The sequence below is a fragment of the Trichoplusia ni genome, chromosome 8 (assembly GCF_003590095.1).
Source record: "Trichoplusia ni isolate ovarian cell line Hi5 chromosome 8, tn1, whole genome shotgun sequence".
Classification (NCBI taxonomy): Eukaryota; Metazoa; Arthropoda; class Insecta; order Lepidoptera; family Noctuidae; genus Trichoplusia; species Trichoplusia ni.
Genome location: NC_039485.1, coordinates 7,736,488 through 7,755,788, shown reverse-complemented (window position 1 = coordinate 7,755,788; position 19,301 = coordinate 7,736,488). Strand labels below are relative to the sequence as shown.

Genomic DNA, 19,301 nt, shown 5'->3' with positions numbered 1-19,301 from the left:
CAGCCGAGTTGTGAAACCCGTTTTTCATATTTATGCAAGTTTCTGGGCGCCGACGAAATTAATGCGAGCCGGCAACTATGTTTACTAGAAATAACACAGCAAGAGTAAAATACTACGCGAATTTCATATTTTTCATTTGTAAAAGCAGTTTGTAAGAAAACTTGGAGGAGCTATCATAGCCCCGTTTGACGCAGCGTGATAAATTACCGACAATCTACGACGACAGAACTAAAAGACATTTGCAGAATTTTATCTTTTGCTAAAAGATAACGTTTTTCAAAGGATCTGCTGGTAAAGAATACTAAAAGGTTTGTAACATCTGAAATATACCGATTTTCCAATAAGATTTTAGAATGACTATCCTCAACTGTAACCATGATTTTTAAGAATCATTTGACTAAACATTATTTAAATGAAGTCCTATCCAACTATTCTCTGAACGATGCAAATTGTAGAAATGCAAGACGAAGGGAATTTCACCTCAACTAACTCCTGCTCATAGTTAAACCATTTTTATCTCCACATTCACCAAAGCCGAGCCTACAAGAGACTGAAATATTCACAACTCAGGACTTGTACTGCACCCTAGAGCCCGCCTACGACACATCCTACCAAACCTGAATAAAATATATCAACCCAAATAACACTTGAATTCAAAAGAAATGGAAACGAGATCTGCAAAGGTACGAGTCACTTCAGTGTTAATTTAAGGGCCGTTAACTAATTTGCATGTTAATCTTGGCTAAAACAAAAGTTTTTTTTGTGAAGGTAAAAAGCAGACCTTGGGACCCGCTTAGACCGTCTTAAGCAATATTTAAATTACTCCCGGCTTTCCGAGCGAATTTGTTAATACAGATGGTTTATTTTGGCGTTGTGTATCTTTATTAACTTTTGAGAATATTAATTAAGTAAAATATATTTGCCCGTTAAGGCGAGTGAAATTGTGATTCATAAATGATGATAATATAATGAAGCCTTATGAAAAACGGTTTTGGTTGAAGCTGCGATCTCAAAAGAAATTAGGAATGCAAACAAATTATCTGCAGAATCTAAGTGCCGCCGGCAGAAGTCTGAATACCATTAAAAAAGGACATTAGCAGGCTAGTTGTGGGTGGTTTACTGCATTTTAATTGTGCCCACGCGAATCAAATGGCAAGATGGCCGCCACCGAATGGCGGCAGCAGGGGGAAAGGGGATCGTAATTTCGCGCCCGGGGCGACATCTATAATTCCGGCGAGCTATCATAAATTAGCATACGTATTAGATTGCGAGCCACGGCCGAGGACAAATTCCCTGCACGATTGTATATAGACACAAATCCAAAAGATCTGGTAAATTGGGAGGGAAATCTAAATAGCGAGCTGGAAATTCCAATTATCTTTATTTGTGAGACACTTTTCAGATTCTTACACTAAATAATTTGTTTTTCTATAAATAGCCATGTACATTGGGACACGCGCTAGTATTTAGAACTTCTTCAAATCTGATTAATTAATCCACGGCACATTATTTTGGTACGCGTTCGCAAATCTTATGAGAGATTATAAAGAACTATTTGTGATAAAACATATTCACGGCATAAAAACAATATTATGTTCTTGCTAAAGTTCTACGTATTTATTCTTCGTTCATATTAATAAGTTATTTAATTAAAACTATCCACACCTGTTTCAAACAGTTAATTGAATTTATCGCTTGAGTGAGCTGAGCAGTAAAGCTGGAGTTTCAGTTGAGATAACTAGAATATATAAAATAACTCTAAGTCTGTGAGAGACGTGTTTAAACGATTTTATTATTCAAAGTCGACAGGTCAAACAAAAGAAGACATAAAAACTTGCCTTTATGGCGTCTGGGAATCTCACGACGGCAATTCATGCTAGTTTAATGGAAGGCGGGCGAGCAAATGATAAAATTAATATTTAAATTTAGTAATATAAAAGAGAATTCATTTAGACGTTCTTAGATTAAAATAAAAGTCTGGAAATATCCCGAATGGGATGAAGGGCAAGATAAAATGAATTTACGCTGGTCCGGTAATAAAATTCCGTTTCTAAGACTTGTTGAGCATACTCATTAGTTATTCATTTCATTTTCTTAGTTATGGCAGTAATATTAGACGTCTTGCATTTTACGTCAGTTAAGTGATAAAATTTTAGTGTAATAATAAAGATAGCGCCATGTGAACTGCTTAGAGTGCGCAGCTGATCTCTTGGTCGGATAATGAGCTCGTATAAATGATACTAAATTTCCTGAAGGGTAATAAATGTAGGGAAAAGATTAAAAATACGCTAAAGATCATGTTTTTCGATGCGAACGTGGGTTCTATATAGAAAATATCCGATCAAAGTGTATTAAATAAGTAAAATCCATTTTAAAGAAATTTTGTCCCAGGTTTTATTTATTCCCTTATACTCGCAAAATCTCTTTAATATTTAAACTAATTACTACGCGTATCATAAGGGGAAAGGTTCCATCAGAATATCGACGTAGCAAATGTATATACACGGTCGGATTCCTACAGCTCCTAACCGCTAAGCTCCACCAAGAGACACATAAAACCTTGTTAGTATTGTAAATTTCCCTCATTCTTCTGCGCAAACAAAAGGGATCCACCGAGTCTTATAAACGGCTGAGGGTATACCAAATTATTTCGGCCATATTGCCGGCCACGGGAGGATTAAGTACCGTCCTGGAACATTACCGGTACGATAGGACACAACCGTATTTTGGCAATAAACTAAGGAAATAATTCGGTGTTAGTGAAATTGAGGTTTTGCGGTCGACTGTGGCTGGTAGCCGTTGGTACTTTTATAAAATTAAGGAATTTTCATGTGGTAGAGCGTAAATACTTTCTGCGTACTGGGTGGCGGTGGTAGAGTATGATATGCGAACGAAATTATATTTGTTATCTTAGTGAAATATTTTAAACAACATTTTTTAAAGGTGTTAAAATCGATGGTATCCGTCAAAGAGAGCGTAAAGCTAAAGTTAGAAGAATCCGTAAAAATGTTTATTTAAGAATTTTCGTTAAATGTTTACCGCGTCAAATATGCAGTTCAAATATTTTTTAATCATTAGCGCCATATTTGTAAGGAAATAAATTACATCTGAAAATCGCCGCGCAACCGTCGCATTTTTAAAACAAAGAAATATTGTTGATCATTTTAGTTCTAGAAAATGAATAGCATCATCACCAAAAATTACAAGCTCGTCTCAACTGTGTGTAATCTCGAAAGTGAGTATTAATCTCGACCATTCCCTGCCCGGGGTTAATGAATGGCTGAGAAATGGTACTAAAAACCGCCTCTTTGTATCGCGGAAAACTATTTATTTAAGTAGTTGGTCGCTTTCTATTTTATGTTGAGCCCAGTATACGGACAGATAGGCGTATTGAATGAAAAGTGTTAACGAAATATTTTTTTTTGCGTTAAGTATCTTTAGCTAACGTTTTACGTAATTATTGTTAATGAAATACAAATTACTAGTGAAATTCTGTTTAAGAAACGAATGTTACCTTAATATTTTTACAACATTTCATATCATCGTTTCAAAAGATGTTACCGAAGAAAACTCCAAAGCCGCAAAGAAAAACTTTTGACAGCTTATATCATTAACGATCAAAGCGTTCAAATGTTGCCGACATGACGATACGAAACGATTAGCCCCTCCCTCTTCCCCCGTACCATGATAACTGAGGACCCGTCGTTCCATTCTAAATTAGCATTAAAATTATTTATACAAAAAACCTAATTAAATACCCTACAGGGAAAAATAATTCTCACCTAAAGTCACGAATATAATACTCGGTTTACAAAGGCGGGCGTCACAAAATCCTTATTTGCTTTTGTTATTACATTCTGCTCCGCCTTCATAAATATAGCTCTCTTGGGGCCGTTTGCTACAGTTGCTATGATATGAAAACGGAGAAATACCTATTTACGCTTTCCTTATATTTTTGGTCCTTTGATACGGGTATAATGTCGGCAATTACGGATCGGATAATAACGAAACGGAACGCTTTGGAACTGTTTATCTGAGTCGCTTTTCAGTGAAATGATTCTGAATAAATAAGGTAGGTAGTTAAAACGGGCCGCGCGTCTGTCTACACCTAGGGGAGGAAAATCGATGCGATTGAGTGTCGTTGTCGTAAGCATGGAGCCGTTCTCGCGTTGCGATTATATTTTTTGCGATTCCGTTGTCCTACGAATGCATTTTTATGATTTTATGTTGTTCCTCTTGGTTTTATGATTTCCTAAGACGTTTTCGTAATATTCAATATTTTTTATGAAATTTAGTTATTTACTTTTTAAACGCGTTGTTTTAGACAGTTTCTGTTTAAATTTTATTAATGTCTAATACTTTTTTATATCGTTTAATCAATCAGTTACATGATTTTTAAAAGCCTACGACTTGTAAGACAATTTTAATCTGGTTTTGAATTTTATGAAGTAAATATTGTTTTTTAACGTGTTGTAAGTTGTAAAAAATACTAGTCGATTATAAGCGTCGCGTCGCAAAACCTTGAATATTTTTTTTTTTGGATACCAAAATATTTAAACAAAAGAGATCGAAAAGGATTGATTAACAAAAATATGGTAAATACTTAATAAGAACGGTAAAAAGATAATGAACAGAAAATAGGGATGTAAAGGAAGTTAAAATTAAATATAAATATGTAGGTAAAAAATATAAAATTTATAACTGTACATAAATAATATTTAACCAAATTGGAAAACAAAATGAAAATAACAATACGTTACCTGACACAGAAGACCGCCACTCGCCACTCCGCCCGCGATCTGAAATAACAAAAACGATCAGTTCACAACAATCACGCTAACTAAAAGGAAAGAAGTTTGTAAAACAAAAAAGGTAGCAATAAACGCCAGTTAGAATCCAAGTCAAAACAAAATAGAAACAACAAGTCAACAACACTTGCCCGCGTCACGACTCGGCTCATGCGAGGGAAAAAGGTGAGGGCAAATCGCATTAAGGGAACGCTTGACGCAATCAAATTATACGAAACCTACGCCTCTCAAACGAACCACGGAAAATACACAGAAAATAATCACAAATACGTACCTTATATTTTCCCAAAGCCTTGTTCAAGATTTTATAAAATATTAAATTTTAAATTCTAAACTGAGTGTAACATGAAGTGTCGTTATCGGCTGGAGCTCAGTTGCGTCTAACTTTGCGGCGAGCCGCGCCCCTACACGCTACTTGTACTGAATCTCTACCCCTATTCCGGGCTACGGGAGGCGACCACGCCTATGCGCTTAAGGTCGTAATCGAACCAGGGACGCACAATCAATATTCTACTTTATCCGGCGAGAAATAAGGTTGAAATTTGAACACAACGTCGTTGGCTTACGCCCGTTTGGAGTCTGCGGACTGCATTTGGATACCCGGGGATGCTGCGCAAAATAGGAACACGAAATATGAACGAGACTGCGAGGCGCTGGCGGGTGAGGAGGGGTGCGAACAGACAGGGGATATTTGAATAGACCTCGCCAGCTCTTTCACGCGGCGGGGAAGCGGGGCGAGAGGGGGACAGAGCATCGCTGTTGTGTCGGAACACTCGGAACCACGCTCCGCGGTACAAATCGCCAATGTACAGTAAGCATAGAATGTGCACTTTACCAAGCCCTTGCTATGGCGAGGGAAAAAACAAAGAGATACGGTAATTGAATTCTCTCTCATTACATTATCTGCGAAGCAAGATGTTATGTTGAGGAAAAGTATTCATATATTATACTTTTTATTGTATACCAGACACAAAACTCACTACCTTTCATTCAGTTAAAGAATTCAACCGGAAACACCGGAAAAGAAAATAACTGAAAAAACTAGTCTGAGCTAGTATTAAGTCCATGAGAGAAATCTATGAGACTGGAATATCATGTTACTCTAAGCCACACTTTAAAGTAGCGCTAAATCAATAGCCCTATAGACTGAGACTACAATCCTTAATCTCGTGAAGGTTTAAACAAAATACTTTACCAACATAATATACACGTACAAGCTTATAAAGACCAGATTTCAAGTTACAAGAAGCAGACATCGACGTTTTACGCCAAATTACTTACACTTACTGGCGACCCTTTAAGTGAAGGACAGGGGACTAAGTCTTCGCTCAACTTTAATCCTCCCTACACCGATACAGAATTTATCTATGTATTTTAATGCTTACAATTCTGAACGAGTTTCTTTGGAATCTGTGAAATATCAAAAGGGAAAAAACTAGTATTTTTTTTTGCGATTTCAGTTCATTATTGGATATTAAGGATTGGCTTATAATATTTATGTAAAAGATAAAGATATGAAGTGAAGATGGCGACACTCCCAGCCTGCAGCGATGCCGAAGATTTTTGTTATGCATAATTTTAAGTGAATATATTTAAACTAGTTTATTCATTAGTTACAGTTGTATATTAAATAAATACTTATCGAACCAAAAATAGATAAAGTTAATACTTCTTATTGTGCAGTGAGAGAAAAGACTAAGGTTCTTTAATAATAATTATAAACAACGTGACGTATTTTTAACCTTAACTTAATGCTAACGGTATCTCCGATTTCGAAATTATATTAATTGAAAATATAGTTCTTTTCCTTCTACATTTGTCATTACTTGGTGTTACAATAATACATGTTTTGTTTTTACATTTAACACTATTTCGGCGACATAGATATAAAATGAAAAAGAATGAACTGATTTTTACAAAATGTTATGTTGCTGAAAACTTTTGTTTGTACTATTCATCATTCAAAACATCTCCTACACGTTACAACATGTATGATATATGTAATGTACTTTACCATATGAATGTGTGTGTACATCTGTACGTATGTTAGCCAGAGTGCTCGCGACATTTCAACGTGAAGTCAGAAATAATGGTTGACGCGATGTTTCTGCTCAGGCTATCAATTTGTCAACCTGTTTCTCTCCTTCGCCTCAGTGGATTGAGACAAACTCGTTGTTTCGTCAGTTTAATTACTTAGACATTTACTTCAACACCGTCAAATTTCAAGACAAATTGTCGCCGTAAACTAAGGAAACAATTTTGAACCGTATCCCAAAATTTGTTAAGCTCACTGAACATATTCTCGAGTCATTTTTAAATTTAATTGAAAGGACAAATTTTGTAACTTTTGTTATTGTAGATTTTTAGTAATATCCCTTTATGTTAATTTCAAAAAACCATTTTCCCGTCAAATCAATTTACCTCGTCAACTTTTGTCCTATAAAATGAAGTTAATAGAAACAGTTATAAAAATAAATAAATTCACATCATAACTTTTATCAGCAAAAGCAAAGCAAAATTTTATAATTCGGTTTCTCACACCAGAACTAACCTTCGATATCCGGATCATACGAGCATAAATACGGTACCTATATGTTCAAAGCTGCAGTATACTTAGTAAATCTCACCGTTCGTTGTCCAGACCGGGCGAGGGGGATGGAACCTCGAGATATCTAACAACACCTACTGCTATAGTCAAGCTGCAAGCTGGGTGGATGCCAATACAAGTTAGATGTTCAGTCCATGTTGGAATTCGACTGAACGTTTTAAAAAGGCTTTTAGATTTTAGTATGAATTGTGTTTTGTCTTCTAAGTTACAAATTTTGTTTGATAAACAAGTGGACTTTGCCTTTCTATATTAAACATAAAATAATTTTGACGAACGACTTCGACGGTTTGTAAACTTAAACATATGGAAAATGGAAAAATTATTTAACAAATATCATTAATCCATCAAACAAAGATGAATTCCAAAGTCAAGTCACATCGATAATAGAAAACAAAATTCAAACACGATAAGAAATGTAATAACTACATAAGTTGTAATTAAGCAAATCTAAAATAACGAATAGTGTAAATTAACCCAACAACAACGAAAAGCACAAATTACCATAAAATCTAACAAACAAACAAGGACAGCATCCAAATAAGCAGCGTTTGAAATGCTCGCTTCGTAAAATCCCATTAATTGGGCACAAATGCGTTTGGGCTGCAGCCAATTTAATGTATTGCTTGGCACGACTGCGCTTCGTAATCCAATGGTGAATAGGAATTATGGTGCACACTAACAATGTATTGAGAGCTGTAACAGGCCCGGGTTCGTGTAGCCAAGTTATTAATTGCCGTTGTAAACTATGCGACTATGTCTGGACATGGCTTTCTGAAATGTTTACAAGGTACCTACACCTAGATTTCGAACATTGGTGTATTGTAAACCAGGGGACATATGAGTAATTTTGACGTCTCTTCATAGGACCCCTTCTTTGGTGAAGCTGGAGAATCGTCATAGCGGGAATTTGATGTATTTATTGCTATGAAGAGATACATACATCATACTATTTAAAGAGCGAAATAATTTAGGATTTAGGTAATTTTGGTTTCTATGAATTAAAATGCTGGAATAAAGCTAATGCTAAAAAAATATCATACCATTAAATTGAAACTTAGCAAAACAAAATTCTTTAGAATATTAAAATAATGTTTATTTCATAAATTGTAAGGTAATTTGATAAATACTTTTCTTAATGCCGTGGTATATTAACAAAAATAAACAACGTTGAAATAAGAAATTGAATAGAAAACATTAAGATGTAAAAGGTTGACAACGGGCTGTTTATTTCGCCCTTATTGTCCTTAATGTTTTCTGTACCAGACCGTCAAGCAGTCTAGGGTCAGAATGAATGGTCAATTAAGTATAAAATAGTGTGACATCTAAAAAAAAACAAATAAGAAATATGTTTTAGAATGTCTAATTTCCGATAGCATTTTTAAGCTATTTAACAACACGTTGTATTAATGTAATGTGGCTAAGCTATATCTGCAGAAGTTGATCGATCACAGGTTGAGCTACGCTTGACTCGATCGGTCCGTCGATGGGCGACCTTCTATGTCATAACGAGTTTCTTCGTGTTTCGGATGGCACGTGAAATTTTGTGTCCCTGCTGTTATTATATACATTTTTGACAGAAAGTACGGCTAGTAAGAAAGTCTAACAACCAGTTACCAGTCTTACAAAGGAGTATCGTGTTGCCCTGGTAACTGGCTTGAGGAAATCAGATTGGCAGACGCTGATTGTAAAACACTGGTATTCAGCTACATTTGGTCAGACTAAAAGCCGACATCAACATTGTTAGAAAAAGGCTAGGATGATGATGTTGTATTAATGTAAAGGGTGTTCAATAAAAGTAGGAAAAGTGGCTTAAAGGGCGTACAATACTTTTTATGTTATTAGGTTATAAAGTAAACATCTTACATTGATCGTATTTACCGACAGCAAAACGTTACGTAGGCAGCTACCGGTCATAATATACCTACATTATACTAACCAGAAACAAGTCCTATACAATGGACAAAATGTTCCCCAAAAAGGAAAACTGGAATTACGACACCTCCTAGTTTGGTTTCTTGCCTTGTTTTACTCTTTTGATGTAGGTGCTGGTTTTAGCTCTATTATAATAAAATATGCTGTGGTGCTGCTTGGCAAAGGCGCTTGTCTAGCAGTGAACCTCGATAAGCTGAATTGATTAATTGATAATATATGAACACAACAATTATAAAAATATCGAATTTAAAAAAAATAATAAATATTTAGACAGAGAACTTAGATTGGATTAAATATGGTTAAGGAACAGCCATTGTTACACACGCTTATCTGATTGATTACTTCACGTTCTCGGTAAGAAAACATCTAAAGGCAAATCTCAGAACTCGAAAATATAAACATTCTGAAAAACAAAAGCTCATACAAGATAATAACATAAGAAAATTCTAGACTTCCTAACCGTGCAAGAATAATCTCTACTAAACCCGCCTTAAGTGTCCCAGAACCGTCTAATTACACAAACATTGCACATTACATTCGCAACGATACTCTGAACACTCTGAATACTGCTTTTTACAGAAAAACAAACCTTTAGTTTTATTATCAACATGTTAATTGGACCCGAAGGCTTCCCTTGGTCGCCGGCCAAATGGAAGCGGACTATTCTATGACGTGCCAAAGATCCTCTCATGATAAGATCTAATATCAATAAACACTTTTTTGAGATGTGCTGCGAATTGCTGATAGAGATTCGTTTGGGTTTCTTAAATTTTGAGGGTGAATATTTTTGTAATTTTTAAGTAATTCAGTTGAGAACATTCAGCCAGTTTAATTCTTTAAATTTTGGTATTATAACCTATTTTATAAATAAAACTTTTAAATCCACGAGTAAGTAATCACGAAGAAGTATCCAGAAGCTTAAAATAGAAGGATATATTTGTCTGCTGTAGTATTTTATCCGACTCAAACAAAAAACTCTTGAAAAAAAATACGTATGAAACCGAACAACCAGACAACAAAGGCAAAACACACACATTTACAGAATAGAATAAAAAACAAAAGAAATTACAAGATAAGACTAGGTTCAAAAACAAAAATACTCGGAACATTCGAAATCCGAACAAAAATATTCCAACTGAGCCTCACAAATGTAATTTCCTACCGCTATCGAAATCGTATTTCGATTTTCAACGCAATGCCATCGAATAACCGTTCCCAACGTTTTAAACATCGAATGATTGAGTGCTAACCATTTGACACATATTAACCCTCAATTACGAATCGGTCTCGTATTGATCGAGTATAATATAGTGTAGGGTAAATAAAAACATCGTTTATTATGACAGGATAGATTGCTTGCCATCTAAAATAAAAAGTATAGTTTTCATTACAACACAAGAGCATATAATGTAGTTATAAAATGCATGTAATATTTCGGTCGCAGAATAAGCTCTTCATTCTTAATGGGGTCGCCACAGTCGATGGAAGCTGGAGCCGCATTCGGCACTTAAATGCTTTAATTTTACATAACGTCCAGCCAACATGCAGTTGCTACTGACAGTTCATATTTTAAGCTGTGCCTAGAGGCCGAGAACGAAAATGGCTGAATGAAATGACTGCAGAATTTTGGAGGTATTATTGGAAGGAATTATATAACAAATCGTTTAATAAAATTGCCAATTAACCCATCAAAATAGGTCGACAAATGCAAAAAGTCTTGCTTGTCATGCAAGAGGACAAGTTTAGATAGCGAATTTCTCTGCTTGGCTTTGTGTACTGCCGATTCTAATTCTACCGTTTTGAAAACTGTATTCTAAATTTCTAAATATACCTTATATTATTTTATCTCTTCTTCAATTTGTGTAGCTTTGAGTCATCAAATAAAGAAGAACATTTTTGTTGAAAATAATCGTAATGATTTTTGTTTTTTTTTTGTTAATTAAAAAGGAAAACGTTTTTGAAATAACAGTAAGGTGGTTGGTGTCACCAAGTGCGGTGTCGTATCATAACAAGTTGCTAACTGTCGCCCGAAGCGTAAGTACGAACTTACAAAGACGCAAACATCGTGCCGTTTTTCCTTTAACCGTTCATACAAAACTTGTTATCGGAATATTAGATTCCAACAATGTTTTGGTCTCCAAGAATTTGCTTTTGTATTCCGTAATACAAAGGGAAAATCTGATTCGGAATACTAGGTACCGGGTATATGAATTTGGTTGGAGTATATAATAATGTTCTTACGTAGGGGAGCTTAACACCACAACTTTAAGTAGCTAATATGATTGCTAATGCAAAAACAATATTTTGTCTAAGCGGTGTAACGTGCACGTTTAAAGCCAGTGTTTATTGATATCCATATCCGTAACCGAAACTATCAGATATCCGAAATAAAAAATATCCGTAACCGTATCCGGATAGGAAATTATATATCATTAACATCCCTGAGTTTAAACTATCACATGTTAAGGAAAAGATAGTTACAGAATTTAGAGCAACATCCTTTACTTTAATTAAACTGGAAAGAAACCCCAATCTACCTAATTGTTTCGTAATCCACCTAATAAAATACAATTTAACAGAGACAACAGATGTAGTACACAAGTTCAGAACAAGGAATGGTCGACATACTTCTGGAGTAAATCTCACCGATACCGAAGTTATTAGGAGCACGTTCGGAACTCGGGCTCGCGAACATCCCATATTGTACAACTTTTATTCATTCGCTTTTATATTACACACTCGGTGTTGTAAAGTAAATACTTTCTTGTTTTATTCTTGTTGTAATTCAAGAGCTCAAGACCTAACAGATTTTTGGAACGAAAAAATCCATTGTTAAAAAGTATATTTTGTAAATGATCTCTTTCTTGTTCTATACATGCTTGACAGCATTTAACATGTCTTAATCTCACGGTAAGTACTGAGATGCTTAATAAATTTGAGAATTCAAGAAATTAAAAGTAACCCAGACTTTGAATTTATATTAATTTTTAGTCGAAAAAAATAACAAAAACCATATCTACCTATCTATCATATATATAGAAATCCGATATCGAGTAAAATACGATGAAATTATGGACAATAACGGGCAAAAGTTTGAAAGCAACCGTAGAACACTATACCCAAACATAATTCCTGTAGAAACGCAATTTCAAAACCATTTAACTCCATTATAAGGAACAGTCATCAAACAGTTTTATTATCCGTCGCATATCAACGTAAGTTCGACAGTCGACACACGTATCTTTCATTCCGCAATCAGTTTGCTGCGCACAAAGTTCCAGAGCAATCACAAACGCAGCTGCAGCCGTTACGAGAACTCTGCCAAACATTTATGCAAACCTCACCGAATTGGAAACTGGGAAATACTGGAAATAACTTTGCGACGTCTTTTTTGTTTATTTTGGTTGTACAAAGAGCTGGATGTGCAATATGTAATGGATATTTAACGAATAGAATAGAATTATTTGGTTACATAAAACACAAACGATCAGGCGCAAATATATAGGTCAGTAATCCAAGCTTTAAGATTTGACAGATAATGAAATGAATAATTTTCTGCAACTTACTATAATACACCGTGATTTTTTAGTCGTCTTACAAAAGCAGTCCTGTTCATGTATCCGACGTAAAATACCCCTAGGCGCGGTTAATAATTTTTTTATCATCAACTAAGATAGTAAGTACGAAGAAAAATTAAACAAGAGAAATCTGAAATATACTCTTAAAAATGATAAAAACGAAACCGTCCGCGCCCCTCACCATTGTTACAAGGCTCGGACCGCGCTCGCAACAGAGCTGTGTTTGTAAAAAACTACGAATTGCATCATAATATTAAATAAAAATTGAATTTTAAATTTATTCAAATCTCATAAATACCATTTTTTTTATCATGAACGTGTTCTAGTCATTGGATACATGAACTGGGCTGCTCACTCCGTGTATACTTAGTAAGATACTACTTACCAACATAGGTGAAAAATATTCACATGAGCATCAGATTGGATATTAATCAACAGTAATACATCCATAACCAATATACTGTACTATCTAATATATAAAATTCCCGTGTCACGATGTTAGTTACCGTACTCCTCCGAAACGGTTCCACCGATTTTTATGAAATTTTGTATACATATTGGGTAGGTCTGAGAATAGAACAACATCTATTTTTCATACCCCTAAGTGATAAGGGTTGCTCACACTAAAAAAATATATTTTATTTTTTGGACTAAATTGTTTGTTTTTATTTTTTTTATAATGTTGCATTAAAAATACTCACATAGGCAAAACAACGTTTGCTGGGTCAGCTAGTATTTTATAAATACTGTTTGATTTCATTGAAGCAAATTCCTCTGGTACTTTATTGAAAGAGTATTAAAGTATCTTACCAAACCGGTCTTGGCAAAAAGGCGATTCGGCAGCATCTTTATTTCAGCTCAAGTTCCATTGATTTTTCCTCCAACGCCCAATCTGCCTTCCAGCCAATCAGCAACAGTCTAAAAACATAAACAGTAGGTACTAATTAAACCAGGCAAGTACAAATAAAATGAACAGTTTAAACACTCCTAAAATGAAATAGAGAAAACAAAATAAATCACAAGAAAGGCTAATAACTATCCAGCTAATTAGTTTTATGTCGCTATTCTACTGTTTGTATCTGGCGGAGGCATGCAGCCTGAATTTAATTGAGAATTTATGACGTCATTAAATTGATGCAGAAATAGTGCAGCGGCAAACATCAAGGACTGTCGACAGAAAAAACAAGAGGGAAAATGTATTTTATTTAATCTTTAGAGAGTATATTCTAGTTTTTATGAAACACGGGTGTATGGTCCATTAATTTCAATCGGATAATGCTCTTGTGCTTATTAAATCTTAGTAAACGCGTTTATTTTGCACTCCCAACATTTCTCAGACTACATAATGAAGTGGAACAAATCATCACGTACCCCACCATCTAATTTCTAAGTAACAGGCAGGTATAACACAATTACGACGGCCATAATCAAAGATTGATACGGAAGGCGCTCATAATGTTACCGTTTATATTCTGCTAACGGTACCTCTGCTATAAATCAGTGCGATAATAATTATACGCCGACCATTTGTAGCCATAAGGGCTACAAACAGAGGTGCCTGATAATATTCGATGCGCGGCTCTAGCCAAATATAACTGATGGTCATGTTGACAAACATGGATTTAATCTGATTGTACTGGTTATTTGCTTTGGATTCTCCCAAAATCGAAAATACACAGCTTTTGGTGGATTTGTCGTGTCGCTGTTGTAAATTTGAATTGTTTGTTTGATTTCAACAAGCATACATGCTATGATTGCAGATGCGATTTAGCTTATGATTGTTTTTATATCTATTTTGTAGAGATTACCATAGTTTCACAGTACAAAATATTTGTATGAAATTTATATTTGCTCCATTTTCCACGCCCATATCCAGCGATTCATCCATGAAAGTAATTAGGTAGATATTCATCGTTGATGTAGTGCCTCAAGGGAGCTATTATTCCGTACAATAATTACCTTCTACATGAAACTTCACACAATGGGTATCAAATATTGAAAATCAATACGGGCTAGGTCCCTCTAGGTGGTAATAGTTCTCAGCTACATGAGATTCGAATTCAAATCGATTTGTCATCTCGTTCTGTCGCGCTGGTAATAAAAAAGACAGCGTCAATTATACAGTTCGTGTTGAATCGGGGTTCGTTGGTAGCCGTCACTTGGGCATGTCGGCTGCGGAACCCTTTTCCGAGAGATTACGCGTATCATGGGCTAGCCGGGGTAAATAGCCCCGTCCTACCCTCCTTACATTTATCGGAACACTCATGTAAATAACATTGGCATTGGGGATTCGTGTCCTTTCATATTTTTCGAGACTGAAGTATGAAAGTTATCATATTGTAAATAATTCAACGTGTATCGGTTATCGATGTGCTTCAGTGAGGATTGATTATATTTACACATATAGTTTATGACCGTTTTCTAAAAATTTTCGTCGTAAAGTGATGTAAAGTATGCCAACTTTACTGTAATGTATAACTTTCGACCATGTAAATGATAAAAATGGGAAAGACACGAACTTGTTGTTGTAAAAAATGTTAATTTATTAATTAACAAGTTTTGGTAATGTCTTCCAAATAAGTATACCACACACAGAGCAAATTCTGTTTCAAAAAAACACTTGACAAACGACTAACAACGGCTAACACCGAATACAAAACAGGAGCAAACTACAATCATTCGCCCCATACAGTATTCATACCGTATCTAAATACGCACTCAGTTAAGAGACAGTCAAATTGTGAGGCAAAGGACAGTGTCACAGGCCCCGCATTATTGCCCCACTCTGCTCGCACCCTTTTTATCTGAGCCCGGCCGACCCTCACAAACTTTCTCAGGAATCATCGCTTCAATCCCACCCTTTAATATTGTTACATAATATTTTCAAGATAACCCAGTATCGGATCTATTTATGAGTACGGCGAAAGCAATAGACCGAGTAATGATATGCAAATAACAGATGGGTGCCAAAGTCTTTTGAATTTAAGTCAAGTATCGTTCATTTTGTTTTCGACTATACTTTTTTTCAGAATTTCTGACGACAAATTTATTCCAAAGCTATATTCAACACAAATCTCTAAAAGACCAACCGTTTACGTAAAATCATCCGAGGCAATCCGTTCTTCCATCAAATATGCAATACATTCTAATGCAAATAATATATCGTTCTCCTTTCTAGACTAACGTATTCGATAAAGTATTTACGAGCGACTCGATAAGTTAGGGTTACATTTTCTTAACAATTTCTTTTGAGAATTATGATATTTGCGTATCCATACAACGAATATATTGCGATATATCTCAGTCAGTTATCATTGGTGACGTAACCCCATGTTTCCACGACATGTCAACATATTCCTTCCTCTGAATAGCGTATTTTTATAGCGCAGCCTGTCGGATCGACCACATAGGAAATTGTTGCCACTCCCAAGGCGCGTGCCATGTCGCGAGATATGTACGCGAATTATTCAGTTTTTTACCTCCTCAAGGGATGATCCACGTCGTATTTCAGTGTCGTAACTGTTTCGATGAAAACGTAGTAAAGTAAACTGTAGCTTCTGGTGTTTAAAGCATAAATTTCCTTGCTAATGTACTTTAAGATATGTTTGATGACTGACGAGAGCGGATTCCTTGTTTTTACTCTTGTGGTTGGATTCGAAGAGCCTTTGTTAAGTGTTCAGTCAGTCCGGAATGACGGAACGAAAAAAACCTAGCTTTGTAGAAAAAAAATCCCTACTTCATTTGAATTTAATTTACAACGATTGGCAGATCCGAATTGGTAATTTATTCTGAATAGCTTTATAGCGATTGGCAAATTCCAAGGAGCATTACGGTGCTGAATTTGGAAAGAGTGATATCGATTACTTTTAGTTTATACTCGAGTACGTAGACAACGTAGCTGTACGTCTATGGACAGCGTTTTTTTCGTTTTCGTTACGGACTGTAGCCATCAGAATCGATGAGAGCAGGCAATAAATCGAGTAGCTCCGTGCCCACACTAACTCTTCGATTACAAGCGACCCGCGAACGACCCTAATGTTAAGCTTTAATGAAGATATAAAATTGGATCCGATTGTCCGACCCGCGGACTGAAACAATATAAATTCGCATGAGATATACACGTCGTTAAAGTATTTTCGTCCGTTAAAGTAATTATCAACTGATCGAAACAATAGAAGGTTCAACAGAGAATTTTAGAATTTCAATTCGGGACATAAATTCTATAGAAACAAATGCTAACTTTATCACAGAATAATCATTCGTTTTTTTTTAATATGTCTTAAAAAAATAACGTAATTTTTTACAGCTTTAGTCCCTACTTTTGAATCTCTTAAATTCACGCTGAGATTACGCAACACGTCACTAAAATCTGTGCCTACCAATAAAAATGTTACAACATGTAACCATAAAAAGGTCTTAGATGTCGTTCGTAAAAGACAAAAGTGGCTGTTTTAGCATAAATTACGTCTTCACATCTTGTTCAGGTATATCAGGATCCCTATAACAATACGGTTTTTGTTTTCTTCGTGAATGACAGGTTAGATTAAACAATTTGCGATAAACCTCCGTCTACCCCATTTTCTGAGACACTCAAGGTAAAATTTTGTGCACAGTAATAAAGGTTCTGGTGCAAAAACATTACTAGTTTTATATTTTTACTTCGTCACACGCTTTGTGCCGAAAAATTTTGGGATACAAATAATGTATGCTCATTTTAAACTTAGATGTTGGCATTAATCTGGAAAGCTGAGGCATCTACAAAGTTTTGTTGTCAGATATAAATTAGGATTTTTAGTCGGGCGTTTGCCAACATATTCTTGTATAAGCTATAGATATATGTAAACAAGATATGTGATAAAAAAACAGACTTCTCAAACACACGTTGTACGGGGTACGTCGGGACACTACTTTTAATTTTTGATAGCTTTGTTTAAATCGTCCACTTAGTTATTTTAATTCTGGATGGGTGCCTGAAGTTTAATTAACAAAATTGCCAATTAAATGTTTACACTCCGTAAAATAATTTTCAACGCTCGAATTTTCATAATCAAGCATTATCTCTAGGCCCGACGTAATGACATCCACCGCAAATCGCTAATCGCTTTACAAACATAACGCTCTTGAATAGAACTCTAAAGCTCCATACATTGGGGGACTCCATGAAAATTCGCAACTGAAACTACACCGCCATACGACTTATCGAAACTGAGGGACTACAGCCCGCCAGACAGAGACAGTAAAACAGAACCAGTGAGTGCGAAAGAGACAGCTTACCTTTCGGTAGGTCATATTGATCTTTCACCCGCCATTTTAGACCGTGCCATTTTCGCTTCGGGCGTCACATGTATACCAGGACTCGGCGCTGAAAAAAAGAAGAGAAAGCCTTTTATTCGCCTGTCATTTTGTATTTTAATGAAATATTCTGCAAAAACGAGAATGAAGGTAGAATTTGATGTACAAAAATTAGCATTTTTGATGCTGTGAAAATGAAGCCTCGTCGGACTCGTTTGTGGCTCACTGCGATAATTTACATAAGATTAACTTTATGATTTTTATGTCATTCAGAGACTACTAGCCCCTATTATCCCAAACATAAAAACATTTAAAAATGTAAACCTTATGGTCGAACATATATGACTAAGTAAATAAATAGACGCAGTAAGTAGATACCAAAGGTACTCTCTCCTAAACCATCAATAAAACATGAACGTCGAAAATCAATTACACTTTCCATCGCAAATGTGAAGAGTTATGCGTGTTTTAATACTGATATCGGACGGGCTGGAATAAACTGGGGTTAATAAAAAATAATGCCAATATTAAACTGAAAACACGGACCCGCTCCCATGGGATACCTCGACTCAGCCGCGGATATAACCAATTTTACATTCGTAAACTCGAAAAGGTGTACAATGTTAAAATTTATGAAATTTCTATGCAATTTTCGTTTAAAACCGTGTTTGCATTAATATTTTTGGGAATTTAATTGAAATATATGCGGACTGAACTCTGTTTGTTGTTAGCCAACGTGATAAATGTTTTTCAGTTGTATTTTGTTAAAAAGTTTCAAATTATACCGTTTAAAAAAACCTACGCTATCTAAAATAAGTGCCAATTTTACGATCTCGCCATTATAAAGGAGGATCAATACTTAGACTGCAACAGAAAATTCGCTTATTTTCAAAAATTACCATAAAAATGGCTCGTTTTAAATATTCTTGTGCATAGACAAGCATAATTCAGTTTAATTCTTCGCAACGTCGGAAGCACTCGGATATATCCGAATATTTATCTCCTAGTAGGGTTATTAAGCGGGATTTCATCGCTACTAACACCGGCTTCCAAGAAATAACAACCATATTGTATAAATACTCT

General features: G+C 35.3%; 1 long non-coding RNA gene across 1 annotated transcript in view; it reads right to left on the bottom strand.

The window, feature by feature from the left end:
• The window catches only part of LOC113496619, a 38,300-nt gene that overhangs the window by 12,306 nt on the left and 6,693 nt on the right, over window positions 1-19,301 (bottom strand). The window contains exons 2-4 of the long non-coding RNA XR_003400836.1: window positions 18,201-18,288; window positions 13,737-13,844; window positions 4,761-4,799 (exon numbers count right to left, since the gene is read on the bottom strand). This is a non-coding gene — a long non-coding RNA (uncharacterized LOC113496619). The remainder of the gene's footprint in view (window positions 1-4,760; window positions 4,800-13,736; window positions 13,845-18,200; window positions 18,289-19,301) is intronic.